The 26,873-nt window shown below is 39.7% G+C and overlaps 1 pseudogene; it reads left to right on the forward strand.

The window, feature by feature from the left end:
* Window positions 1-1,191: 1,191 nt before the first annotated feature.
* Window positions 1,192-25,851, forward strand: LOC139737904 (alpha-actinin, sarcomeric-like; annotated as a pseudogene).
* Window positions 25,852-26,873: the final 1,022 nt, after the last annotated feature.

Below are 26,873 nucleotides of genomic sequence, written 5' to 3' on the forward strand. Positions count from 1 at the left end.
AACACAAACGAGACCTTGCCCCAGCCCTAATGACATTTTAAACTCGGAGAAGCAGAATTTGATTGCCACATCTTCAGTTCATATATTCTATGATTTTTTTTTTTAAAAGATATATTTTAATTTGACTGGTTGAAAGGGTAGCTCAGGTGCAAGTGAATCATTATGAAGTGGGACTTGGGGGAAAAAACATGTCAAACAAAGACCTAATAATGTGGGAAATAATTACTTAATGTGATTGACATTTCCTGGTTATAACACCCAAGTATGGTAGGTCAATTGATCTTTAAAGTCATGGGCTAAACACAAGGGTAGCTAGAGATAGTGGCACACAGCAAGACATCAGCAGAGAAGCTCAAGGGAAAAAAAAAGAAACGGGGGGGGGGGGGGGGGGGGGAGGGTGTGGGAATGACGAATGATTGGTTAACACCTCAAACTATTCCTCTGTATTCAGAATACATGTATCTTTCTTCCTTTTTTTTTCTTCTTTTTTTTGGGAGACTAAAAGCATCTAATAGGCTAGTCTGTTAAGAAATATGACAAGTTTTTAAAGATGGCACTAATTGACTGACCATGAGAAAGTGCTAGTATTGCATTGGAGGAAAACCATGATTCAAAACCCTTGATTGCCCATTTTTGTTGTCACCTCTTGCATAATTACTCATTTTGCAGTGTGAACAAAAGCAAACCTTCAATGATTATGAATGTAGTGGTGAATTTGTGTGGAGGAGTGGTATATCTGTGTGGAGGAGTGGTATATCTGTGTATGTGCTTGTCTGTCCGCATGTGTTCATGCGAGTCTGTCTCAATGTCTGAATCTTTCGTATTTGGATGCATGTGAGTGCATTTGTTGAGAGCAATGTTGTGCAATAAACTGTGCAGGTTGCCTTCTCCTTCACTTAATGCACGTGCTTAATCGTCTGTTTTCACGTGGACGGCGGTGGAGGGCATCTCTTGCTTGATACGCACCATCTCTCTGCTGTGGCGTTTCGTATTGGGCTTATGTTGCCCCCCCCCCCCCCCCCAAAAAAAAAAAAAAAAAAAAAAAGAGAAGTGTCCCCCAAGAACTTTACAAGGTGTTTCATATGCCTCCCCCTTGCCTCCCCTTCACCCACCCCCCTCCTCTACCAATGCCTTGCCCCAACCCCCTTCTCACAGGATGACCCTATCACAATCTGGAACTGGCCTTCTCCGTTGCTGAGAAGCACCTGGATATCCCACGAATGTGGACCCAGAGGGTGAGTAACTAGCCCCTTTTATATGGGAAGGAATATGATTTTAATTCAATGTTGAATTTTTCGTCTATTTCATTTATCAGAATTATTATTATTGTCATTATTGCTATTATTATTTTCATAGATTTTCTTGTTCTTAGTATTGTGTAAAATAAAATTCCAATGGTGATTTGTTTTACAAACTTTGCTCAGCAAAATGAAGAAATTCTACATAAATCAGATACTCCTGGATTAGTTACCATAAATGTGAGCACCCATGTGAATTCAGGTGAGCAATGACCGTGGTTGAAAATATTAGAAAGGTACTTCCATACTTCTTCAGGTCTTACATTTGGGCATTGAACAATTGTTATGCGCATTCTACCTAATAAACGGTGTGATGGCTGAAGTATGTTCCTGATTCTCTCAATTTTTATCTTTGGAATGCACATGTAGGTGCAGTTTGGCAAGGAATCCTTTGCGCACTGTAGATTGGTTATATTGTAGGCATGATTTTTACTTTTTATCTTAATGGCCTCTGGGCATGTGATGATTTTAAAAGCCTGGTCATGGCAACATATTAAAGGACTTCACTCCTATCGGAGGATATTCTGCTGGAAGTTGAATGAAAATTATGGCTTCCTCCTTGGACAACGACAACAACCAAATCTCCACCTTAAAAGCAGATGGAAGTAAAGTTGAAAGAAGTGTGTAACACTTAAGCCTGCCTCTTCAAAGAGAGGACATCCTTAATTGTCTCATTTGATTTCTTGGCCAGTATAAGAGGAAGAGCCTGTTTAATCATCTGAGAGTATTTATTATTTATTTCCTTCCTCATTTTTTTATTTTTTTTTAATGGCATTAAGCCATTTTTTTAATGTTTGGAGTCACTGCTGTATGTGGGTTGAATCCAATTATTCTTGAAGCGTGCTTGTATTCAATTCCAAGTGGAACACATGTACTGAGGTAATATCATTACACATGTTCCACCAAATTCAATTTTGATATTGACCCTAATGCCATTACAGTCTTCCAACGATGCCTGATCTGCTTCCTTCCGATTGGGGAACGTAACCCTAGTGCCGTATAGGATGTATGGTGTGACATGAAAGTGTTTAGCTGTAGAGATTGCCCTGTGGTGTGCGATTACTTTGAACCATATTGGAGTCACTGAACACATTTTTATTTAAAATTTTCCTCTTTATGAAAGATAGATGTGTGGTTCAGTATTGATATGGATGATAAAGACCCGTAAACATTTGAAATCAACCCATATGTCAAAAAGACGAAACACCTTTTTCCTTTGAAAACAGATAAGATACATAAAGTATCACACACAGTTTCACCTTAACGTAGATGACGAGAAATGTGACAAATCACACTGACAAGTAATCAAAATCAAAATTTATAGTAGATACAAACCCCACAAATCCCATATCTGTCTAAGCACTGTGTAGCTTGCAAAATACACTCTGGGACACTGTAATATTTTGTAGCTTTTGGTACTTGTGCAATACTATCTCATAACCCAAAGTTTACTTGGGCTTGTAACTTCTTACTTTCTTACTCTCACAGAATTGATTACCGTATGGAATGCTTCAGAATGCCAAATGCAACCTGAAACAATAGTCTGCTATAAATACGAGTTTGTGCATTATTCTTTAATAATAATGTGAGGTATGGATGCATAATACACCTGGCTTGGTTTCTTCTGTGAATTCAAGACATAAAGTGTGTGTTTGTGTAAATTTGTGTGAACAGGCAATGACCATTTCAAATGTGGTAATGCCAGTATTTTGGATATCTTTTGCTTTCGTACAGACTTGATCAACACTGCAAGGCCTGATGACAAGTCCATCATGACCTATGTGTCTGCCTACTACCATGCCTTCTCTGGAGCTCAGAAGGTGAGAGTGGAAAACTAGTGGAAGGGAAACTTGATTAAAGTGGTTCTTTTTTTGGGGGGGGGGGGAGGGTTGGGGATTGAGAGCAGAGAATTGTGCTCTTCAGTGATTCAGGAAATCATCAACAGAACATGAGAGAACTGAAAGATTAGGCTTGCCACTTGACGAAAAAAAAAGATGAAAGAATTACGGGCTATTGAAACGTGTAAAACTTTCTAAAATGACAAAGGTAATAAGATATTTGGAAAAGAAATTCTCAGTAATGAAACCAAGATAGAACTGAAATTTCAATCTTGTTCGAAGGGGTGGTGTATATGGTCAGTGCACATGCTTAAAAAGAAAAGAAAATGAAGATGGTATGATAAAGTCCTACATGATGCATTAAGTAAAAGAGAAAACTGTTAGAGAAGAAATTATCCAACTTTTCAAGAGTGTAATTCTTCCATCTATCAACTCATTAGCTATGTTCTTTGGATGCGCAACCGTTTTTTGTTTATTTTCTTTTTTGCAAATGGAAGTGGCTTCTTTGAATGCTAATGCATTTTTATCTGCACATTGTATCAATTTGTGAAAGTGATTAAAGAAAGAAGCAACTTGATGGAACAGCTGCCAAAATGGTTCCCGCTCAGTCCAAGCGATAGCCACATGAAATTTTAATGAAGTCAAGTCCACGGATGATTTCACGCCCGTGAGGGCGTGAACCGTGTGAAAAGTGAAATGAATTCTGCGTTGGTCCATCAAGTTTTGACGCTCTGTCTGTCCCCGAGGCAGCTGGGTCCAGAGATGCAGTGAGTGGTTTTCCTTACGGGAGCTACCAAGAAGCTCGCCGTCTTCTCGCAATGTTGCGAGAAACTTGACCTGCCATGCCATTTTCATTCCCAAAGTAGCTTCAGGAAAGACGGTGTATTTTGTGTGCTGGTCTGAATGGGATATATCATTGGAAATATCTATCGTCTGTCGTGTTGTAAAAAAAAAAATTACAAAAACCTCCACACAAATGTAGAATACAGGAAAGTGATGAGTGGACCTCTGCTGGACTTCGGAAGGTTTGAAGGTTTGTCGAGTCAGCAAAGATTGCCTTGCCATTGAAAGTGGAGTAGTAGACATTGTGCTGATATGCAAAATGTTCTCCTGTTGAACATTCTATCGATTTGTGTGTGGAATTCATTTTTGGATACTCCATGTCAATATGCACTTTTATCTTCAGTGTTCATGTCTATGGGAATCAGTACGTAAGAGCTAAATCTGCTGCCGTAGCGTCCTCAGAACCGTACAGATTGTTTACCCCTTCATAAAACTGGAAAGGAGAGTGAAATATTAAGTATTCTGGTTTTTATCAACTGGAGTATAATCCTTGAAAAAAAGATTACAAGAGCCCATAACTACATGGTGTTTTTACCATAAGGGTAATTGAAAAAGGACTCTTCTTTAAATTTTAAGTCAAACTGAACAGTGAACAGAGGAAAGTTCTGATGATGGCGAGTACCTTCACTCAGAAGAGTTTGTTTGGACTGAGGATCTGAGACCAACTTTTTTTTCGTTTCCTCTTGCAGGCAGAGAACGCAGCCGGTCGTATCAGCAAGGTTCTGGCAATCAACCAAGGGAATGAACGTCTTATGGACGAGTATGAGAAGCTAGCCAGTGATGTAAGTGTGAAAGCCTGTTTTTCCGTATATTCTGCATATTATTTTTTCTCCCTTTTTTATAAATGTCATATTTACCTTGTTATTACAGACATCATTGCGTTCTGCATGCTGAATTGTTTGTGAGACTGCTGATGTCAAAGTCCCTCGCAGTTGAGAGGATAACCTTAATTGATGGTGATTTCTAGATGGCTGTCATTTCATTTTCTTTTTTTATAATTAAGATTGCTCAGCATATAATACATGCTAGTAGGCATAATCATGTTCTTAATATTCACTCTATTTTATTATATTATTACCATTATTTTGTTTATTTTTATTTTTTTCTGCAGAGAGTCTTTGTCTAATATTCTCCTTCTGTCTATCACTCTTCAGCAGCAAATTTCCTCCTTAGCTGTACTCCTCATTGTACAAGCAATCTTTGTCCTTGCTTTCATCAGTGTTTGCAAATTTTGTTCAGAGGATAATTCCAGTTTGGGGATTAGAAGATGGGCTTTCTATCTCTGTTGATACATACAGCAGGTTTAAAGTTCTGTCAATCTTACCTTTTGTGAATGCCAGCAAGTGTGCATCTACAGTACATAAACTTGTCCGCTCAACACCAAGACACTTCTGCACTCAATGGCAATATGTGGAGATCGTAAAGTGGGTTTTGCAAGACGATCATATAATTGAGAGATTTTCATGCTAAATCTTCATGACTGGCCATATTGTGTAAGCAATGAATTCTCTGCCCTAACATGGAGTCTATTACCAGGTGAAAAAAGAAAAGAAAAAAAAAAGAAGAAAAAGAAAATAGCAGCAAAGACAAGTACTGTGAAAGAAAAGCATATACCAATCATTCAGTTGTTACCATGAACTTCCTTAAATGATGAGTCAATTTTGAAAGGCTCTGTCATGTTTATAATAATTATTGTCCCCTTTGTGTTCTCTTTCTTACAACATCATATCATGTTCCTTGACAGCTGCTTGATTGGATTGAAAGGAAAAAGCCCTGGCTGGAAGACAGGACGCTCAAGGAAAACACTCTACCAGAAATGCAGGTGAGGAAAAGAGTCCTCCGGTACATCAGGCAGCCATGCTAGCTTGATCTGTGTAGAGGTGGTCCACTTAGGACTGAATGTCGGGAGAGATATGTTCTCATCCTGAATCTTTGAATCTGAACTGTCTAGCAACATATCATGCATACGTAACCATTTGCTGGTAAGAAGGCAGACCTATGTTTAATAACTAAATCAGCAATAAGACCAAAAACAGAAACAAAAGCACAAATTGAAAAGGAAATAGAAACAGAATTGAAGAGCAACATGAAAAACAAATAAACAAACAAATAAAAAACTCATCATATTAATGGCAGGGGAAGTTAGCAATTTTTATACCTCATTATAATCCATCTTATAATTTAGATACACTGTAAACTGTTTCCAGTGATGACATCCCATTCTTTCTGCATTTTACTTGTTACCATGGCAACAAACAAGGTTATGACAGTTTACTTGTTTCCCCCTCATTGATCATATGTAATCTTTTCTAATTTCATGGTTGCGTCTGTTTTATCACATTGCTATATGCAGCCACAAATTTTGTATGGTCAGAGTGTCATTGATGCTGATATATTTTTTCCTCTTGAAATCTATGGCTGTTAGAGGAACTGTATTTGTTTTGGGGTTTTGTTTTTTCTATTGTGTGTTTTATGCTTAGAATTTTTGCACTGGACAAAAGTCTGCTAAAATTTCAGAACAAATGTGCATTTTAATGATGTCGCAATGATTTAGAATTGAATGGAAATGTAGCCCCACTTTGGGAACCACTTTCTCTTTCTCATCTCTTCGGTTTGATTCTGAAGAAAGTAGATGTTCACTCTTCTGTTTTCATTCCTTTCAATTTCTCCCAAATGCTGTGATATGATTGGTTTTGGAATTATATCATTACACACTAGTGTGAAATTGTCACTCTGTGCCATAAAGTGGTAACTCAAGTAAGTTGACGCAGTAAGAATATTTCTTGCCACTTTGTGATGTATGATATCAACGTCTATGTTCTGTCCACTTCCCACCCACCCCCCCCCCCCCCCCCCTTGTGAAATATTCCACTCATCTTAGTGAAGTGGTTTTGCTATCAATGTAATAACTTGTGTGGTAGAAATGTATGTGTTTTGAAAAAATACAGTATGGAAACTAAAGAATATGATTAAAGGAAGATCACTTACCCTTAGTATAATCTGAATTTTAGAAACATTGATATTGTGTATTCTCTAGTGAAAATATCTTTGTGTATCACAGATTTTGATAGTGATTCAGGAAATTTGGAACTTGTACATTCTGGAAGTAGAGACAAAATTAGTTTTGTGTATTGTGGATCTGCAGATAGCTCTACTTGTTTTTGTTTTTTGTGTATTAAACATGTCAACTTGTGATGTCTTGAACCATCGTCAGTGTATCGGCACAATTCTACATTTGGTATGGAAGTGTATGCTGTAGATGATGCCATTCTAGGCAGTTCGTACCATTGAGATGTTCAGATGACAAAGTGTGTACACACCATTTTTCTGACAGTCCCCATGGTACCCCGGTTGTTAGTGCATAGCATGAGTGTCAGCAGGGCTCCACACTAACTTTTTTTTGTGGCCCGATGGGGCCACCAAAATCATCAATTTTTAAATTTTTGGTGGCCCGAGAGAGGTGGCCCCCCCAAAAAACAATAAAAAACATTAAAAGTCCTGGTTTTTTTTAATGAGTCACACACTCACTGCATGCATTTATGCATTTCCGGCACAAAAAGTTACGAATTTATTGACATAGGCCCCTACTTTTCACAAAATTTTGAGGGCCCGAGGCGGGCCACCAAATTTTAACTTTTTTGAAGTTTGGTGGCCCGACTTTCATTTTTGGTGGCCCCAGGCCACCGGGCCACCGTTAGTGTCGAGCCCTGGTGTCAGTAAGTGGTATCCACAGACTTATGTACTAATTCCTGTATCTGTTCTTGACCGTAAAACCTCAAAATCTGTGCAACTGTTTGCAGCTGCGCACCTTCTTAGGAAGAAGATGAACAACAGCCACAAAAAACTCTGTTATGTGTATATCTATGCAGAAAAAACTGGACGATTTCCGCCTGTACCGGGCCAAGGAAAAGCCGCCCAAGGCAGAGGACAAGGCCCGCCTGGAGACGAACTTCAACACACTTCAAACCAAACTGCAGCTCAGCAACCGACCTCCGTACATGCCCAGCAATGGCAAACTTGTCTCGGTAAGCTACTCTAGGAAGATATTAAGAGTAGAAAAGAAAATAAAATAAAATCAGTGTAGAAAGAGAACAAATGCAAAATGAAATGCCTACAAATGTCTTATGTAATAGTTGGAGATGCAAGGCAAGAAATAGCTTTGGATGACACAAGAGTTAAGAGACTTTTTAAGAGTGTGCATGCTTTCATTTGAGTGAATAGAAATAAGCTATATGTGAACTGAGTGTCATGTTCTGAATACTGTTTTAGTTCAATTTTTGTTGTTGTTGCATTGATTACATATACCATAGTTACCAGATGGCTTCAGTCATTCAGCCTGGAGCAATTTTTCAAATCGCTATGATTAGCATAGTGATAACATTTGTTGATTTGTTCATGAAGTGATTTATCAGGAAAGACTCCAAACAACAATTCTACCAACCATTCAGAAACAAAACAAACAAAAATGAGGAAGAGCTGTTAGTAATAGTCGATTCTGGTGCTGTGGAATAAGGCTGTAAATGCCTTTTGGATGTTTGCACTTTCTGCTTATAACGTAAAAAAAAAAGCAGCAACATCAGAAGAAATTAAAACACGTTCTCTCTTTTGTGTGGTGTTTCCATGACGATGACAGGATATCAACAAAGCATGGAAGGGTCTGGAGCATTCAGAGAAAGGTTTTGAAGATTGGTTACTGGCCGGTATGAGGAGGTAAGTGGGCTATAGTCCTCAGACAGCAAAGGAGTTTGCCTTAATCATTGACACAGTTGTTCTGACTGTGTCACTTGAATGCTCAGTGTCTTAGCTGTGTCTTTATCTCATTTGGTAGGTCTGTTTCATCTGTTGCACCTTATGTGAAGTGAATGCTCCTTCAAGAAGCCACTGACATCTTAATTTTTTTTTTTTTAATTGTTTACTTGTATGAGATTTCTTCCTCAAAAGATCATGAACTGCTATTTATACCTATTGTTGGTGATACATTGTCATGAAAGAAATATATTTTTGCTTGCATTAGACTATGCAATCATAGCCAAATACTGGACTGAATGTAAAATTAAATGTGCAGTCGCCAACACTTGATCAAGACCTTATTGCCTGATGAATTTTGCACTGGAGGCTAGAAAGGGTGTGGACTGATATCCATCAGTGCAGCAGCAAAAATTTTGCCTCAAACACTACAACCACCGTCGCCCACTGGTACGGAGCCAGAAGCAGTTATTGATTGCACTTATTTGGTGCTTAAAGGCAGCATTCACCATTTGCAGATAAAACCAAAACCCAGCTTTAGTGCTTCAAAATAGTTCTAAAATGTGAGTTAGGGATAAAAACAACCAGTGTAAAAAGAGTTCATCAATATCATCAATGTTAAGTATTGTTATATATACAAAATAGTTATTTTAACAATAGTTATTATAAAATAGGTTCAAGACTAAGTCGTCCACAGTTATGGTTCAGTGAGCAAAAGAGTGATATTTCCTTATATTTTAGGCTTTATTGCAAAATTTTTATTTGGTAGGATGTTTTGTGATACACCTAACCTACACATATGCATCAAATGTGATAACTTAAAAGCAATTTTTTGGTAAATCACTGCTCCCGATGGTAAAAATACCTTTAACTCTCGCCAAACTCTGCAACGTTCTCTTTTTTTTCTCACAGATTGGAGAGGTTGGACCACCTTGCCAAGAAGTTCAAGCACAAGTGTGAAATCCACGAGGCCTGGGCTACCGGCAAGGAGGAGATCCTCCAGGACAACAACTTCAAGGGAATGCGACTGAATGACCTCAGGGTGAGTGGACATGACCTTGGCCCCCTCACTTTGGGTCAGGCACACATGATCTCTTCTATGACAGGGAAGGATTGAATGATGAAATACAACCTTTTTGTTGGATAGTTTGTTTCTTTGTTTGTTTTGTCTTTGTCTTTATTTATTTATTTATTTGATTTTTTTATTTTTATTTATTTGTCTGTTTTTGTTTGTTTGTTTTATTTATTTATTTATTTTTGCTGTTGAGATACCTCATTTGAATGATCATAAACAAATATGCACTGTGAGCCTCTAGTTGAAGAGACCAGAGAAGCACTATTTTCTATTTGCTATGTTAAGTCACGTGGCATTATGTAGACCAGTCAGCGAACAGGATTTCATTAATAAAGGATATGATGATTGATATTATTAATTGTGAACACTGAATCTTACTTTCAACTTTTTTCTTAAAGTTGATTTTTTTTTTCAGTGGAAGGAAATATTGAGGCTAAACTGAGATGTAACACATATCAAAACTAGAGGAGCACTCTGAGAATGCAGACCTCGGCCAAGCTGCTATTTTCCACCAATGATCTTGTTCTTCCGGAGAGATCAGTGATTTCTACCCATACGTATGCATGCTGAAAATTGACCGATTGCCCAATATAGAAACCTTTTGTTAACCCTAAAAAGACTGGGCTATTTTGGTAGCTCGAAAGACTGGGGGGGGGCCTAAAGGGCCCCCCCTTAAGATCTCGGCCGTGGATCGCGCGATCGCCGCGGAAATTTGCACAATGGTAGTGTGCGATGTAATCTACAAGATCGTATATTTAAATTTTCCAAAATAGTCTTCTTTTATTTCATTTTGATTAATTATGCTAATTTATGCGAGAAATCAGACTTTTTTATCTAAATCAGTAAATAGAGCTCCAAAAGTGCTCATTTTTGGTCTAGATATTCTTTGTAGCATTCTTAGCAAATGTACTTGAAAAAAAAATCGGTATCAAAATTAATTTCTTATTTATTTTATTGTTTTATGAATTTCTTATGTATTTCCTTGTTTTTTCGACCTTTTGTTTTTGTTGTTTTTTTCAGCAAAATTTGTGGCAGACCCTTTTTGAAGCATATTGCTACTGAAACAAATTGATTTTAGCCATTGAGAGTAAAAATAAGCATATTTATATGAACCATGTGATAAAACTCAATTTGTATTGACTTTGTACACAAAATCACATTTTTGAGCCATTTTCGGTCTCACGTGCATGTACAAAAAGTTATGTAACTTCAGAACCGTACCCCCGGGCGTCACAAATTTGGTGTCAAAATGTGCGGGAAACTCGAAAGAAAAAAGTCATATAGCATCGCGGCGAGAGCATTGCGTGTTGCTGAGTAATCGCGCGAAATGTCGAGGGGGGGGCCTTTTAGGCCCCCCCCCCCCAGTCTTTTTAGGGTTAAGCCATCAATGCCAGCTGCCTGGCGCGCCTTGCCCTGGACCAGAAACTAGAGCATGCACTCTAGTACGCATATGAAAACCTAAAAAGTTAGCTGCTGGAACTCTGAAGTTCATTGACCTGACCTGCCAAAATGTCGAAAAGCCTTCATAAAATCCATGAAAGTTCTAGGATCACTACCAGAATTAAATCATCTGTTACTTGTGTCGTTCTCAACCTTTCCTGCAAGTTTCATCCAAATCTGTTCACAACTTTTGAAGTTATTTTGCACCCAGACAAACAAACAAACAAACAAACAAACAAACAAACAAACCAACGGTAATGAAAACATAACCTCCTCCCTTGGCGGAGGTAACAAGCCTCACAACTCCCCCAATTTGCCTTGTCAACCCTTCCAACTATCAACTGTCAAAACTCCACTGCTTTGTCTTTGTGACTGTTTTAGTGATTATATTTTCTTTTGTGCAATCAAAATGTATGAACTTGTGCTCATGTGTCCTTTGATGTGTTAGGGAGATATATAATAGATATGGGAAGATAAATAAAAGAGGATTAGGGGGGCATTTCATGAAGGAACTTGTCGGATAAAATATCTGACAAGTCAATTATATCCGACAAGTTTTGAGAAATTCTTTAGTCTAATTGGCTGATTTCTCTGAACTTGTCGGATATAATTGACTTGTCAGATATTTTATCTGACAAGTTCCTTCATGAAATGCCCCCGTGGTGCAATATCTTGTCCAACAATACAGAGGAACTTTGTGTATGCAGTTGACAATGGACTACCGAGAGCAAAGATTTTACATGGCCAAGCAGAACTATGTTTGCTTTCATTACCTGTATGTGAGCGTAGATGAATGAGTCAAGCCAGCAGAAAACATGATGGCTCCTGAATGAAAAATCAGAATGGGCGATCCAGCCTGAGTCATCATGTCTTAGTAAAGGTGTGTGTGTGTGTTTGGCTCCCTCGTGTGCCAGGCCAATGAAAGTTTGTCTGCATTCTCTTTCCCAACAGGCCATGCTGAGGAAGCACACAGCCTTTGAGAGTGACTTAGCAGCTCACCAGGACCGCGTCGAGCAGATTGCAGCCATCGCTCAGGAAATGAAGTGAGTTTGGAGGGGAAAATGTCTTCTCCCGAAATGTGACTTGTGTCTAAGAAAGAGAAAATATGAGCAATTACAATTGTTTTTGGTCAAATAAGTCATAAAGTTAAGGTAGACATGTCTCTGTACAATGTCTGTGTATAATGTTGTTTGTCTTTATACGATGTTTTGTTTTGTTTTTGTGAATGTGGATTTTGTACCACTGAACTAAATTCAAATAAAGAATTAAAAAAAAAAAAGATATACATATATACATATATTTTGGTCAGACAGTACAAGAATTCATGACTTGTATGCCTACACTTTGTATTTACATCAGCATAACAATTCAGTCATTTATAGGAATAATTCAAAATCAGGGAACCTAAAGGAAGTTCCAACACTTGTATTATGAGTACAATAATATTACAGGTGGGAATTTGACACATACAGCTACTGTAATTAGAATGAAGGCACTATGTTTTTGCTGTATAAAAATTATGTTGCACCTCAATGTGCTTGGCTTGTCTCTTCTTCTGCCACAGTGATCTTGAGTACCACGACATAGAACCAATCAACCAGCGATGTCAGATGATCTGTGAACAATGGGACAGGTTGGGCTCGCTCACCATGAAACGGAGAGAGGCCCTGGATGTGAGTATGCAGAGTTGGCCTGTCAGGGGGGAGAATGGGCAGGGGGCAAGAATGCCTGACCTTGGTTTTCAGGTCCATCGTGCTCTGCAGATGATCTTCGAGCGATAATCTTTTGGTTTTGATGTCTGATGGATAGTTCAAGAAGAGTGTGGAGTGTTGCAGTTTTCATGCCATAATCGATCCTCCTTAAATGTGCATTGAATCTGTTGATGCGTTGAAACTTGCTGTTAGTACAGGTGCACATACTTTGATATGTCATGCAAAGCAACCTTGCAGAATGTACAAACCATCAATGATTTCGTGTCACGATGTTGTAGTTGCTTATGGAAAGATGGGACTTTGATATGTCTTCCAAAGCAACCTTGCAGAATGTACAAACCATCAATTATTTCGTGTCAAGATGTTGTAGTTGCTTATGGAAAGATGGGACTGTGAGCTTTGCACCCACACAAAGCAGGTTAAAGTCTTCCACAGACCCATTCGCGACAAAAGAGCTAGTACCGTGCAATGAGTAGGCCCTATCACTTTGTGACATGGCTTGGTATGTACAGCGTTTTATCCAGTATCAATGCATCTGAATGTACACCTACCAGTGTTCACTGTGCAGCAGTCTGTTATGAATACTGCCCAAGCCCTATTCCAAATTACCTCCTCATTGCTCACATGCAGTAATAACTATTAGTCAGATCTCTTTAACTCAAAACGCACTCAGAGTCTCCAAATATGCGGGACAGGTAGATACATTTGATCTGCGATCAGATGAAGTTGTGCCGCCAAGAGAAAGACTGCCCTCATGAACAAATGACCAATGCTCTCTCTCTCTCTGTCTGCCTCGCCCACATCCAAACTTTCTGCAGAACATCGTCAAGATCCTGGAGGTGATTGATGGCATGCACATGGAGTTTGCCCAGAGGGGGGCGCCCTTCAACAATTGGATGGATGGCGCCAGGGAGGACCTGATGGACATGTTCATCGTGCACACAGTGGAAGAAATCAGGGTGAGTTCCTATGGGGTGTGGACGGGTGGGGGAGGATGCTGATGTGGAGGGGGAGGGGGAGGAGTTGATGGGACTGCTCTGTGAAAAATGAGCTGAAGGCCATTTCCATTTCAGCTGTAATCACAATTGGATTACTGGATTATGAGATCTGGCTTAGAGTAACACACACACACACACACGTTAGCAATATGTCACACATTAAATAAGATTAGAATTGTCTGCAGAGCAATACTCTCTTTTGTTATGTTGTGTGTGCCAACTTTGCTAATTTGCTCAAAACTTTGTTACAAAGTAGTCGGTTAGTTTCTTCTCTTCCTTTTTTTTTTCTTTTTATTTGAAAGGTGTACAATTTCTGATGCTCTTTTTCCAAAAATGTCTGGTTTGGCATGTGGGAGAAGAAGAGGATTCATACTGTTGTGAGACTCTTGAGTTTGCAAGTTTTGGAAAAAGAAGGGACATCATGTCATTTTATTTTGTTCTGCATACAATTTTCAATATATTTCCTTCCCGAATCTTGTGGAAAAGCATAATCTGAATTCTTTCATTCGGTGTCACGCATCTCCTGTTGTGTACATACTGAGAGTTCAGCTGATCAGCTCTGAAAATTGACCGCTGATCAGTTTCAATATATTTGGGCATTTCCAATGATGGGGCACGAGGGTACATCAGAGGCCGAATTTGAAATGATTACTGCAATCTGTTTCTTCATTTCAAAAGATGACACTTAAGAAAGGGTGGTCAGTGATCCATTGAATTTTTTGAGACATTGTTCTTAGTATTGGCCATCTTTGAACAGCAGATTGTATTCCACTTTGACCTGCTGAAGACTACACACTGTAGGTCCCCAGGATACTGAGGCAGGTGTTTGTGGAAAAATGTGTATTTATAGCAAAATCAACTCATCCTCAGCAGCTTAAAATGAGATATTTGTGGAACTTGTTGAGCATGAGCTATACATGTCTGGTAACATGAGAAATGAATGAAGGAGCAGAAGAAGCCGTGAACCACATGATGAATCACTCCCTGCATCGTTTGTCACCCACAGGACCTTTTGGATGCCCACGACGCCTTCAAGCAGACCCTGCCTCAGGCAGAGAAAGAGCTTACCGACATCAAGCAGCTCGCCACGGAGATCATGAAGGCCGTCCGGACGCATGACGTGCCTGACGCTCTGGAGAACCCATACACCACTCTTACAGTACAGGTATGACATAACATCGATTGCTCAGTGCTTGTTAACCCTGACTAGGCCTGGGTGGGGGAGGTGGGGGGGGGGGGGGGGGCCTCAGAGCCCCTCTTGACATTCCTCGCGATGAATTGCCATCGCAAAACAGGCATTGCCACAATGTTTCACAACTTTTTTCTTTCCAGTCTCCCGCATCTATGGACACCAAATTTGCGACGCCCATTCATGCGGTTTCATAGTTATGCACTAATATGTACATGCATGTCAACCCAAAATTGCTCAAAAATGTGAATTCTTGTCCAATTTCAATGCAAGCAGCGCTTACAGTCAAATTTGATAAAAGCATGATTATTTAGGGGTTTTACTGATATTGATTAAAATCAATTAGTAACATATTTTCTTGTTTAGGAACACTGTCACGGACAAATTTCATTAAAAAAAAACAACGAAAAACAAAAAGTCAAACAAACAAAGGAATATATGAGAAATTCTAAGAACAATAAATATGCAAAAAATGAATTTATGACAGTACTATGCAGTAGGACCAAGATTTTGACAATCCCATTGTAATGAGAATTGTTCTTTTCTTTGTCATGTTTGGGGGGCTGGGGAAAAAATTACTTGTAGCATGGTAAGCCCTGTTTATCCATATGTGTAATCTGCATAATATAGAGCAATTCATATGAAATAAGAGTGAGAATTTGTATTCAGACAGTGCAGAGTGCACAAGAACATCATTGTGAGATTGTTCAGTACAAGACTGGCAGTCACTCTATGTGTTGCTGCCAATCAAAACTAAAAATGTCCAGAGGTAGAAGGAGCATAAGTAGTTTGTACAACTAGCATTTATAATTATGTAAAATAAGGACAAAATCTCTTTCACCCATCCATCAAACATTTCTGTATACTTTTCAAAAAATTGATCATTTTTGTCATTGTTGGACACTTGTGCTGCAGGAAATCAGTGAGAAGTGGGACGATCTTTGTCGGCTGGTTCCCGAGCGAGATCAGGCACTGACCGGCGAGGCCACAAAGCAACAGTGTATCCTTGTCTAAACTATGTCAAGTTTTAACCCGTTCCACATGGGAACCTGGCAGCCTGAGTATTAAGTCTATGAGGATTTCAGAATTCAGTATGTAACGGGTTAAAAAGTCAATTTATGTGGAGTCTTTGTGCTTTCATTTTATTGTGGGGATTATTGCCTTGTGTTGATGTGTATTGTGGCACATTTGATGATGCCACCTTAGATCAGGAAAAGTTACACAGGTCTGTGATCAGTTTTTTTGTGAGACATCTTAATGTGCATTCAAGTGCTCTCTTGAAGCAAACCGAACTGTACCCGCGCCAGAGGAGTGCTCTAATGCTCCTATGAAGTGTACTGTGTCGGACCGAACCGAGCCAAAAGTGAACCACTTCCTGATGTGCTCCGAAAGGGTACCAAAAGTGTGCCAGAAGTTGGCATGTGAAGAATGCACGTCACATGCACATACGTCACAATGCAAAGAGTTCATTCTCTTTGTTTGGGACATCTGTAAGTAGTCAAAGTGTGCCAGGTGAATTACCCTGTTGCTGCAAAATGTGTGACCCCCTCTAAAATAACTTGTGACATACACTTTCTCCACGGAGCACTTGAACGCTCCACATCTGGCACATTACGGTTCAGTACACTTTGTTCGGTTCATTTTGCTAAGTAGTCAAGAGCCTCTGCGCTTGGGGTAAAGGTACGTGTAAGCATGATGCTATTGGGCATCAGAGACCAACTTTTAGGCTATGAGCAAGTAGAGATGACAATTGATCTAAGAGCTTTTCATTGTCTTCTGTAGATATTAGTGGAGTTCCCCCTATAGAGAGAAAGTTGTGCTGCGACCCGCACAGCAATGACAAAGAGGCTATTGATGATTTGAGATACTTAAAGACTTTCAAATTCTTGAGTTACTGTGAATATAAGATGACTGAGTTGATAGATCTAAAAATTGGAGGATATTCGTGTTTGAACTGTAAGGGTGTACACTTTATATAGTGCTATAGGTCAGTTGTGTGTTTGCAAGCTGCATTGAAAGTCATAGTGCATAAAAATTCAGTCTGCATAGAAATTCAGTCTGCATAGCAAATGTTCAACCTGTTGGAGACTATACAGAGTGGCTGAAATTAAATAAAGTACTGGTATCTGAGATCCTCGAAACATTAAATTCAGAATTCATCTAATGCTGACTCATTATGCAAATAAGGCATGACCTCAGCCAAACAGGTGAGATGCACTAAGTCGATAGTGTCCGGGTCTGCTGTAGGCTGTAGTGGCAAGACAGCAAGCATTCACTTGCACTCCCCGCCACTGGCACACATTTTCTAGATTTATGTGTTAACCCTAAAACGGCTGGCTGCTCCTCCCCTCCCCCCCCCCCCCCCGATGTTTCGTGCTATAATTCTGTAATGCGAGAAGACCTCATCACTAGGCTTTTTGACTTTCTTTGTTCAAGTCTCGTGCAACTTTTGAGACCGAATTCGCAACATCCGTGGGTACTTTTGCAAAGCCACACCCATTTTTGTGACGGCATGTCACCCCAAAATGGGCACAATTTTGTGATTTTGTGTACATTTCCTATGGAAAACAGTACTCTGCCATGAAAGTCATAAAAACCTGATTATTTTTTACAATTAATCACTTTCATTGATTAATTTCAAGATAACTGGTAGAAAAGATGGGGGTGGGGCGAATTCTGCCCCCCCCCCCCCCCTCATTCCACCCCCCTTGCGGTTTTAGCATAGCCAAAAAAGGCCCGGCCTGATTCGGGTCAAAGCTCCTACAATCTCCTACACTACTTTGCCAGCCGCACACAACTCCTTGACTCTCTCCCCCGGCCAGCGCACGAGCGTCTTCGCGTGCTCTTCGCCAACAAGGCCAACCAGGTGGCGCCCTGGATCGAGCGGCAGATGCAGTCCACCATGGACATCGCCATCGGCGTCAACGTGCCCCTGGAGACACAGCTGACGACCCTCCAGGACTACGAAGTCAACGTGCTGCAGTACAAGGGTAACATGGATGAGCTGGAGAGCATCAACAAGTCTGTGCAGGAGGCCATGATCTTTGAGAACCCCCACACACGTTACACCATGGAGGTGGGTCTCCCTTATTACCTTTCCATCGTCATCCTCTTCTTGTCTTTTTCATCTACTCCTTCTTTGTCTGCTTCTTCTTCATCATCTTCTTCTTTGTCAAAAACATTGACTTTAATATCCTGGAATTTCCTTATTTTAGTTCTGATTTTGATGAAACTTGTGCCAATGTAGTAATCTTAATTTATTCAACTTACGAAATCATGTAAAACATGGGGCGGCATTTGCGTTGTAAGCATGACCCATGTGCAATCTCTTCCCTTTCACCGTCTCGCCTGTGACATGAGACTGTATCTTATTGAGACATGGTACCACTCTGTGCGGGTTAGTCCTGTCAGAATTTTGCACCCATCCACCAACCCCTCCTCCTCGCCCCCTTTACTTGCAGTCATTCACCTCCATGTTCTGCCATTTGTTTTCTCGGCATTGACAGTTGCATTGTCTTAGTGAGCTTCCTATTTCATCCCATGCCCTTTCCATATGCTGAAGGAGAAGTGTTGCTCATGTGATTCTGTGCTGTGAAACAACACCAATACGAATTGCCAACGTTTGGTACCATGTGGGCCTTATCTTTGAAACCAGGAGAGGGGAGGTGTAACAAACCTTTGTCATATTCTGAGTTGTACAAATAAGATGGATGGAAGTGTTCATGGCAGTGAGACAGTGTAAGATTGTGTAAAGCTTTATCACATACAACCCATCACCCCACCCCTTTGGAAAAAATAAAATAAAACAAACGAAGCAAAGCAAGCATACAAAAAGTTGGAAGATCAAAGTCAACAAGGGCAGTATTATGTGTCATGCATACATGCACAAGTAGCATGATGTGATAGAAAGTAAATGCTCTGCAAGAGGTGAGGCTTTCACATGGCAATGTGGTTTTACCTGCACTGACCTCTTGCTTCCTTCCTTGCCAGACGATCCGCGTGGGCTGGGAGCAGCTGCTAACCGCCATCCGCAGGTACATCAACGAGATCGAGAACAACATCCTGACCCGCGACTCCATGGGGATCACGGAGGAGCAGCTCAAGGAGTTCAGGGCATCTTTCAACCACTTCGACAAGGTAAAGACTTACATCAGTCTCTGTTCACAGACCTGCCTAGTCTCTCTCTTTTTCTGTGAAGCTTCCTGAGAACAAATGTAAAAATCCAGCTCTAAACCCACAGAAAGTCGCAGATTAGGATTGCCTGTAATAGACCAAATATGTTATTTGGGTTGACTGACTCAAATTTCTAAAGTTTGTCTCACACAGGAGGGTAATCTTTATCTCTACATACTGTCAAAATCATAATTGAGATATTATCAGTGTTTCTGGACCATATTTTTTCGGACAGGCTCTGCTTTCACTATGAAATACAACATTCATTGATGCTTCTGCACAGCACGTCTGAGTGACCCTCATTTTTAAATCCTTTTTTCTCCCTTTTCTGTGAAATTGCACATTTCTCTTTCTTATTTCAATCACTTTTTGAATGGGTTGGAATGGTCCAAGTTGAATAAGTTACATATCATTTGAAACTGTAGAAAAGTTGAAATTCATTTTGGCCTACTTTTTGTGGGTTTTGAGCTGGGCGGGCACAAATGAAATACTATTGTTCATATCCTGCCTCCCTAATTTGAAAATGATTGGTGCCTTTTAAGGTACATGTAGTATATGAGCATCTCTTTCGTAGTGCTTTGGAAACCTCTTTGATGTTAAGAAATGTTTGTAGCCCTAATTTCATTGCCATTATTGATGGTATCTGGCAAAAGCAAGCAAATAAACTTCCAAGATGTAGGGGAGAAAACCATAGCAAAATATATTTTTGATAAGTGGCATGGGAGCAGGGGAGAACACCATAGCAAATATATTTTTTATTAGTGGCATGGGAGCAGTGACATTTGTCTGCTTCTTCTGCCAGACCTCCTTATTGATTGTTTTTTTTTTTTTAATTCTTTTGTGTGTGTGTGTGTTTGTTTTAGCACTTGAACTCTCATACCAAGGACCTTTCTGCAGGCATCTTGCTGTAATGATGTGTGAAACTAATGATGTATCAAACTACAAAGTCATTGTTACAGCCATGTCTGACCACTGGGAAGTAATCAGCTTGAAATTGGAGTGTGCTGTTTTGGGGGCAAATGATTGAAATCACTGCAATGTTACTGACTAATCTTTCTTACGGTATGACCGCAGTTCTACCTAGAGTGCAATGTTAACTACGAGTGGTTGTGAGGGATAATTGTTTCAGGAAAATAGAAACCCTCCTACCCCCTCCCCTACAAAAACTTGCCAATTTTACTAGGTCAATCGTCATACATATGTGGCAAAAAAAATGAAATTATTTTACTGGCTAGAGCCAAGTCCTCTTTGCCACAGCACTTCTCCCTGAGTGCATGGCTTGTGTCATCATGGTGGCAAACTTACCCATCTCCTCTGCTTCCATTCCCCAGAACCACACCCAGCGCCTGGAGCCCAAGGAGTTCCGCTCCTGCCTGGTGTCCCTGGGCTACGACCTGCGGGAGACTCCGCAGGGCGACGCCGAGTTCCAGCGCATCATGGCCATCGTGGATCCCAACAACATGGGCCAGGTCACCTTCCAGGCGTACCTGGACTTCATGACCAGGGAGCTGAGCGACGCCGACACCGTCGAGCAGGTGGTTGACTCCTTCAAGGTCCTGGCCAACAACAAGGTGGGGATACTTGCTAAATCTCTTTCCTCTTTGCACCGCCCAGGGGCCCAAGCTTGACGCCTAAAGGGACTTTATTCTCCATATTCAGTTGATTTTTTGAGAACAAGTTTGAAAGTGGGCCTTCTCAAAACTTTGTCACACTATGTAATAGATTTCTTACCCACCCCACTTCTAGCTGGAAGGATCAGATGGGATTTAATATATGTATATATAATAATTTTTTTAAGATGCTTTAGCCACTCTAGTTTGAATACATAACAAATAACAATGTGTACCATTCGCACAACTTTGTCAGCTTTCTTAGTATAGATTCCAACTCTGCTCATTTTAGCTGGAAGGCTAAAATGGTAAGATTAAAATTAGCAACAGCATAGAAAAGAATGCACATCATTTGTAAACAGCATGAATTGATTGACTGTCATGTCTCAAACATCTCAAAATTTCACCCGTGCAGTCACACTACACAAAGCTAGGCATAGTTTCGCGTGAAGTGAGAAACTTTCTTAGGTGCGTGTAGGAAGTTTTGCGGGAAGTTTTGCTGGTAACGTCTGAAGAAGCTTGTGGTCACACTGCCCAAACAATATAAAGCAATTAATATTCGGTATAGTTTCCATGTACTGTGACTGCACCTGCTTTGACAGAAATTCTCATTTACATCCCTTTTTCCTGCAAATATTGCACTAGTTTAGTTTGATGTTTTTGTTGAAATAATTTTTTTGTTCAAAAGCTTGTCTGGTAACCTCTTGTCTCTCCGTACAGCCTTACATCCTGGCAGAAGAACTCCGCCGCGAGCTTCCCCCCGAGCAGGCCGAGTACTGCATCGCCCGCATGGCGCCCTACAAGGGTCCCAACGCCGAGCCAGGAGCCCTCGACTACTTGTCCTTCTCCTCAGCCCTCTATGGACAGAGCGAGCTCTGAGAACCGGCCTGGCATCTCTCTATCTCTTACACTGTTCAGTAGTGAGGAATTGACAAAACAAAAGAAAGAAAGAAAGAAAGAAGCAGAGAGCTCCAACTAACTGGGAGATGGTATTTTATAGAGGGAAAGACGAAAATTTTTTTTTTTTTTTTGTTCAGTTTTTTATTTATTTTTTTTTTCAATCATGAATTTTTGAAGCCACACCAAAAACAAAACAAAAAAATAGTAAAACTGTAAAAACTCATCATGGAATATATTTGATGTGACTGGAAACGTTTGTGAAGACGCAATAATCAAATAGGCAGTGTATTTTTTTTTTTTTATTATTGTGAAGGTCACATGACTATTCTATGCTAATTTGTGTCTTGTCAGATTACAGCAATTGATTAAGTTCTTTCTTTTCATCCCCTTTCCTCCTTTCGTGTATAAATCCTCCGTCAGTTTCTCTGCCCATACATTGTATGCACAGGCTGGCTGGAGCCACTGAGCCTGTGAATATTGGTGTCATCGATTACATTAGAAAGGCATTATTTCCTTTTACTGATTCTTTCTTTTCCTTGTGGATTGTTTTTGCTGTGTGTTTCTTGGAGCTTCTGGGGATCTATTCGCTCTCCAGGCTTTCAAAGGAAGTTACGCTTTGCTTGACCTTAAAAAAAAACTCAAAATTGCAAATGAGATTGAAAGGAAAAACTAGCATGTGTGGTGGTCTTTGCAAAGTAAAAGGTTGTTTCAAGAGTCTAAATAGTGTGTAGGTCTGGCTGTTGTTCTTATTTTTTCTTTCATTTAGATAGAAATTATGCATCATAGATAACCAACCATTGTTCCTATGTACTGTCAACAAGTGTAAATACCTTTAAGACATATGTTCATTATTTTCCCTGGCTGTTTTGCAACTTCTACACAGCATTGCCGTAGTGGTTGGTATATCATATAGGAGAACAACAAGTATTGTTGATATTGTTTAAAAGATGGTCTTAGATGGAAATTTGAAGTTGTCGCTGTGGGAACCCTGTAAATGAACTGTTCTTTTTTTTTCTGTTGAAATTACATTCAGATGATTGAATGGATCGCAGGTTTTGGCAGCCCATGTACCATGGTAGCTAAGGTAATTTGCACATCAATGATATGTCAACCAAAACATGCCAAATTGTGCCTTGTTCGTGATCGATGAAATCAGGCACTGTGATAGCTCGCTGAAGGGGCACCAATTTGTGGCCAAAGTCATTTACAATACAGAACTCGAGAGACACGCTTTGATAAAGATATGTTGTGACAATGATGAAAGCACTATGTCTTATCACTTAGGAGCTGCTCTAACAATTAGGAAAATCTTGATTTTGAATGTTCTTGGCAAGTGATAGGCAGTTAGATATGCCTAAAACCTGTCTTGGTTATTCTTTCTTTTTTTTTCTCCAAACCAAATACGAGCATGGCTGTTGCGCACTGTCCGCTTCTTGTGAAAATTTTGAATGATGTGGCGTTGGATAGAAAAACTGTGAATTTTTTTTTTTTTTTTTTTTGCTTGATCTACTGATTAGCCTCATTTCAAGGAGTCACACCTTATGGCAGACTGTTGCTAAGGATTTGTTTTTAACTGACTCTGACTCTCCCATGGGTCTGTGTGGTGATGGTAGATTAGGAATCATCAGTCTTCACAAGATCGTGGTGACTCTAGGCGCCATCAGTATATCGTAATTGACCCGAGAACGTCGCTGATACATGCTCTGATTGGAAGCTTCTGACGTGAATGGAGACTTGTTTCAAACATATTTTTGTATATTTTCAAGATATTTTCTATAGTCTGCAATATTGTGATGGAATTACCCAATTCACTGTAATTGCACAGTTTTTGGAGAAAAGGAATAAAATAAAATTGAACTGATGAAATTGCAAATTTTCAGAGGAGCCCAGGGTGGGGCTCTCCCATCACATCTGAACCATTTAATGGGTTAGGATAACTACGGAATACTTTAATATTGTGAGTTCTTTTGATTCATTGTGGATTACCTGTGTTGTCATGAATTTGTCATGTTTGCATATTTTATTTTTGTGATTCCTGTAAAGTTTGGTTGTTTTTTTGTAGGTATGGTGTTGAAAAATCACAAATGTTTTACAAAGACCTTTAATTGTATAGTTGATTTGTTTCGTATACAAAGACAGATGAATAATGTGTATGGATATGGAATGCTTCCAGGTAGTCATAACTGATCTTTTCTTCTTCTTTTTTTAATGTAGCTTGTGTGATAGAATTTGATTTCTTTCTTGCTTTCTCGAGTAGCATATTTATATGTGATGGTCTGAGTATATTGGAAAGTACCGCATTCTCTGTGTAAAGTCCTAGTTCAAAGTTGTCCTCTCATATGTGCTGAAAAATAATCCAACATGCTACTGTGCGAGGAGTGACACTTGGAAGTTGTGAATGGTTTGTCATGTATCGAAGCGTGATAGTTTAGGATTGCTGTTCGATGCAGGTTGCAGACGGAAGTTCTGAACCATCCAGATGTTGTTTCAGAGTGGTGGAGGTGGTATTCTCTTCTTGTCTGATGAGGAGAATGGATCAGCCCTATTTGGTCACAATCCTGCAGCTTTTATAGAGGAAAGCCCCCCCCCCCCCTTCCGGGAATCGGGGTGGAATTCTCAGCTGCGGATGGTGGAAAAGTTGAATGCATTTGCCACCGTCACGTAATAGGGGATAGTTCATGACAACTAATAAATGGTGATCACTGAAGCTGGAATGTGATTTTTTTTTTTCTCTTTCTCTTTTTATTCAGTCACTTTCTTCAGCATGTCGACAGTGCATATCTAGAGGGCATTTAGCACACTTGTAGTACGTATTAAACTACGGATAATATCCACTTCAGTCTTGAGAGGACAAAGAGTAGAAAAAGGGGGAATAAATGTAATCTGGATAGTTCTAGTCGGATAGAACATTACACCGCTGTCGTAGATTTGTAAATGGGGAACATTGTAAATGCCCCCCTTCTGTTTGTATAGCATGTGATTTCAACCGTAACGGTTAATCCCAAATTGCATGCAATCCTTCTTTGTGTCGCACTAAGATTCACATCTGTTCACCTAACATATTAGACTCTATTTTGTCCAGACGTAGTCATATAGCTAGATGATTTTATTCACATGTGTACATACTGGAGCCACCAAACCGATATAATTCTCACGTGAGGCATTTCCTGGTGGGATTTTAGGAGGAACTGATTTTTTTTCTTCGGTTTGGCTCTCTGCAGTTGCACTACTTTGTTCACCATCAAGTACTTTTCTTCAAAAGGTGGTGGTGGTAAGTAAAGCAGATACATTATGTTATGGCAAAGCAGAAACATGTAATGTTTATATATCGTTTTCATTTATCTTTTCGTGATGTGTGGAACTGTTGGAGGGAAAAGGTGCTGGCTTTCAATAAAGTATTGGAACACCCAAAGACTGGTAGTTAATTTGTCGAGAATTGTAACTCCAAATTTTTGTAAATTTCACGACTCCATTGCCTTGAAATCATGCAGTGTCGGAGATTTCATGTGTATGTCACAGTTTCGAATGATAAGATTAACAATTGTCTGAAAAACACGCTTGGTGTCTCGAGTTTGTGTTAATTTTTGTACTGTAAATTGTTTTACTTTGTGCAAATTGGCCTCATTAACTGATCATCACCATGTGTTTTTTTGTAATGTATGGAGGCTTTATTTGTCATTGGGTTGTCATTTAGTATCCCTCCAGCCTTTACTTTTTTTTTCCCTCCATGGAACATAACTACCTTTAAAAAAGAAGAAAGTTAAAAAAAAAAACGCTTCAAAAAGAATGATATATAGATACTCACAGATAACTCTGCTGCAAAGCTTTATTACAAAGTGCTATATGGGACTTCATCTAGATACGGCTCCCGTTGAGAAGAGCAGTGGTCTGTTTGAGACGTTTCGCTGGAACTCCGCGCAGAGGAGAACAGTGTAATGATGCAGCAACGTGCAGATTGATGCTACTTTAAAACCGTTCGAGCCCGGCCTATGCAATTCGGGAACAAATAAAGATCTGGTCCCCCTCACACGACATGACTGCTTGTTTATCGTATTCTGTGGGGGCAGTAGCTTGTAATGGCGGTGTTGACCAATGGTGCCAGTGGTGGTGATGGATGTTCTGATGATGCTGTGTTGTCACATTTAGATGATATGATTCTATTACGGGTTGGTGTTAGTTGTGCCATGCCAGTAGAGGCAGTGACGGATGCGAGATAAAATGAGTGAAAAGTCTGATTGCAAAACGACTTAACTCCATTCTTGTCAATTTGAGATATTTGCAATTAAATCTGCTACGAAATCCAGAAGATGATAGAATATGGGATATTTTTAGTCATAAATTCAAGAATATTCCTTGTTATGCAACAAGTGATGTATCATTGGAAAGGTTTATTTTGTTCTATCTGATGATGGACTTGCATTACAGCGTTTGAAAATGGCGCTTAATATGTTTTACAATCAAACTCTCCAAGTGATTGAGATGGTGATGTTTGTGGTAATGTTGGTCTTGCTGTATTGAGGTTGATTGTACACTGAAAACTCAGTATAATGAGATCCTTTGGACCAAAACAATTTGTTCTTTATATCAGATATTTTGTTATATCAGTAGTGAAAAGAAACACCAAACAATACAAAACAAAAGAAATAGATTCATTGGGACCGGAATAATTTGTTTGTTGTGTGAGGTATTTTGTAATATCAGATCTTATATCGAGTTTCCACTGTAGTAATTATGGTAGTTGTAGTGGTAGTGCCAACTCCGGGGTGCCGACTGGTGCGTGGTTTAATATCTCTTCCAGAAAGAAGGTCCCCATAGTTTTCAAGGCATGGATTTCATTTTCCACAAGCTCTTAGGGATCATTTTACTAAAGCTGAGAGCTTAACCAGCATTATATGACCTGGAAAGAGGCCAGATGGTACACAGCATCATGTGCAGGTGATGAAATGGTACACTAATATGCAATGTATATACATTTTCCCCCCACATCCAATACAGAATAGTCATAAAGATAACTTTGTTAAATCAGCAGAGCAGTGTGTAGGCTGTACCAT

This window comes from Diadema antillarum, unplaced genomic scaffold (assembly GCF_040938485.1).
Source record: "Diadema antillarum isolate AM-2024a unplaced genomic scaffold, OU_Dant_1.0 seq00000714_RagTag, whole genome shotgun sequence".
NCBI lineage: Eukaryota > Metazoa > Echinodermata > Echinoidea > Diadematoida > Diadematidae > Diadema > Diadema antillarum.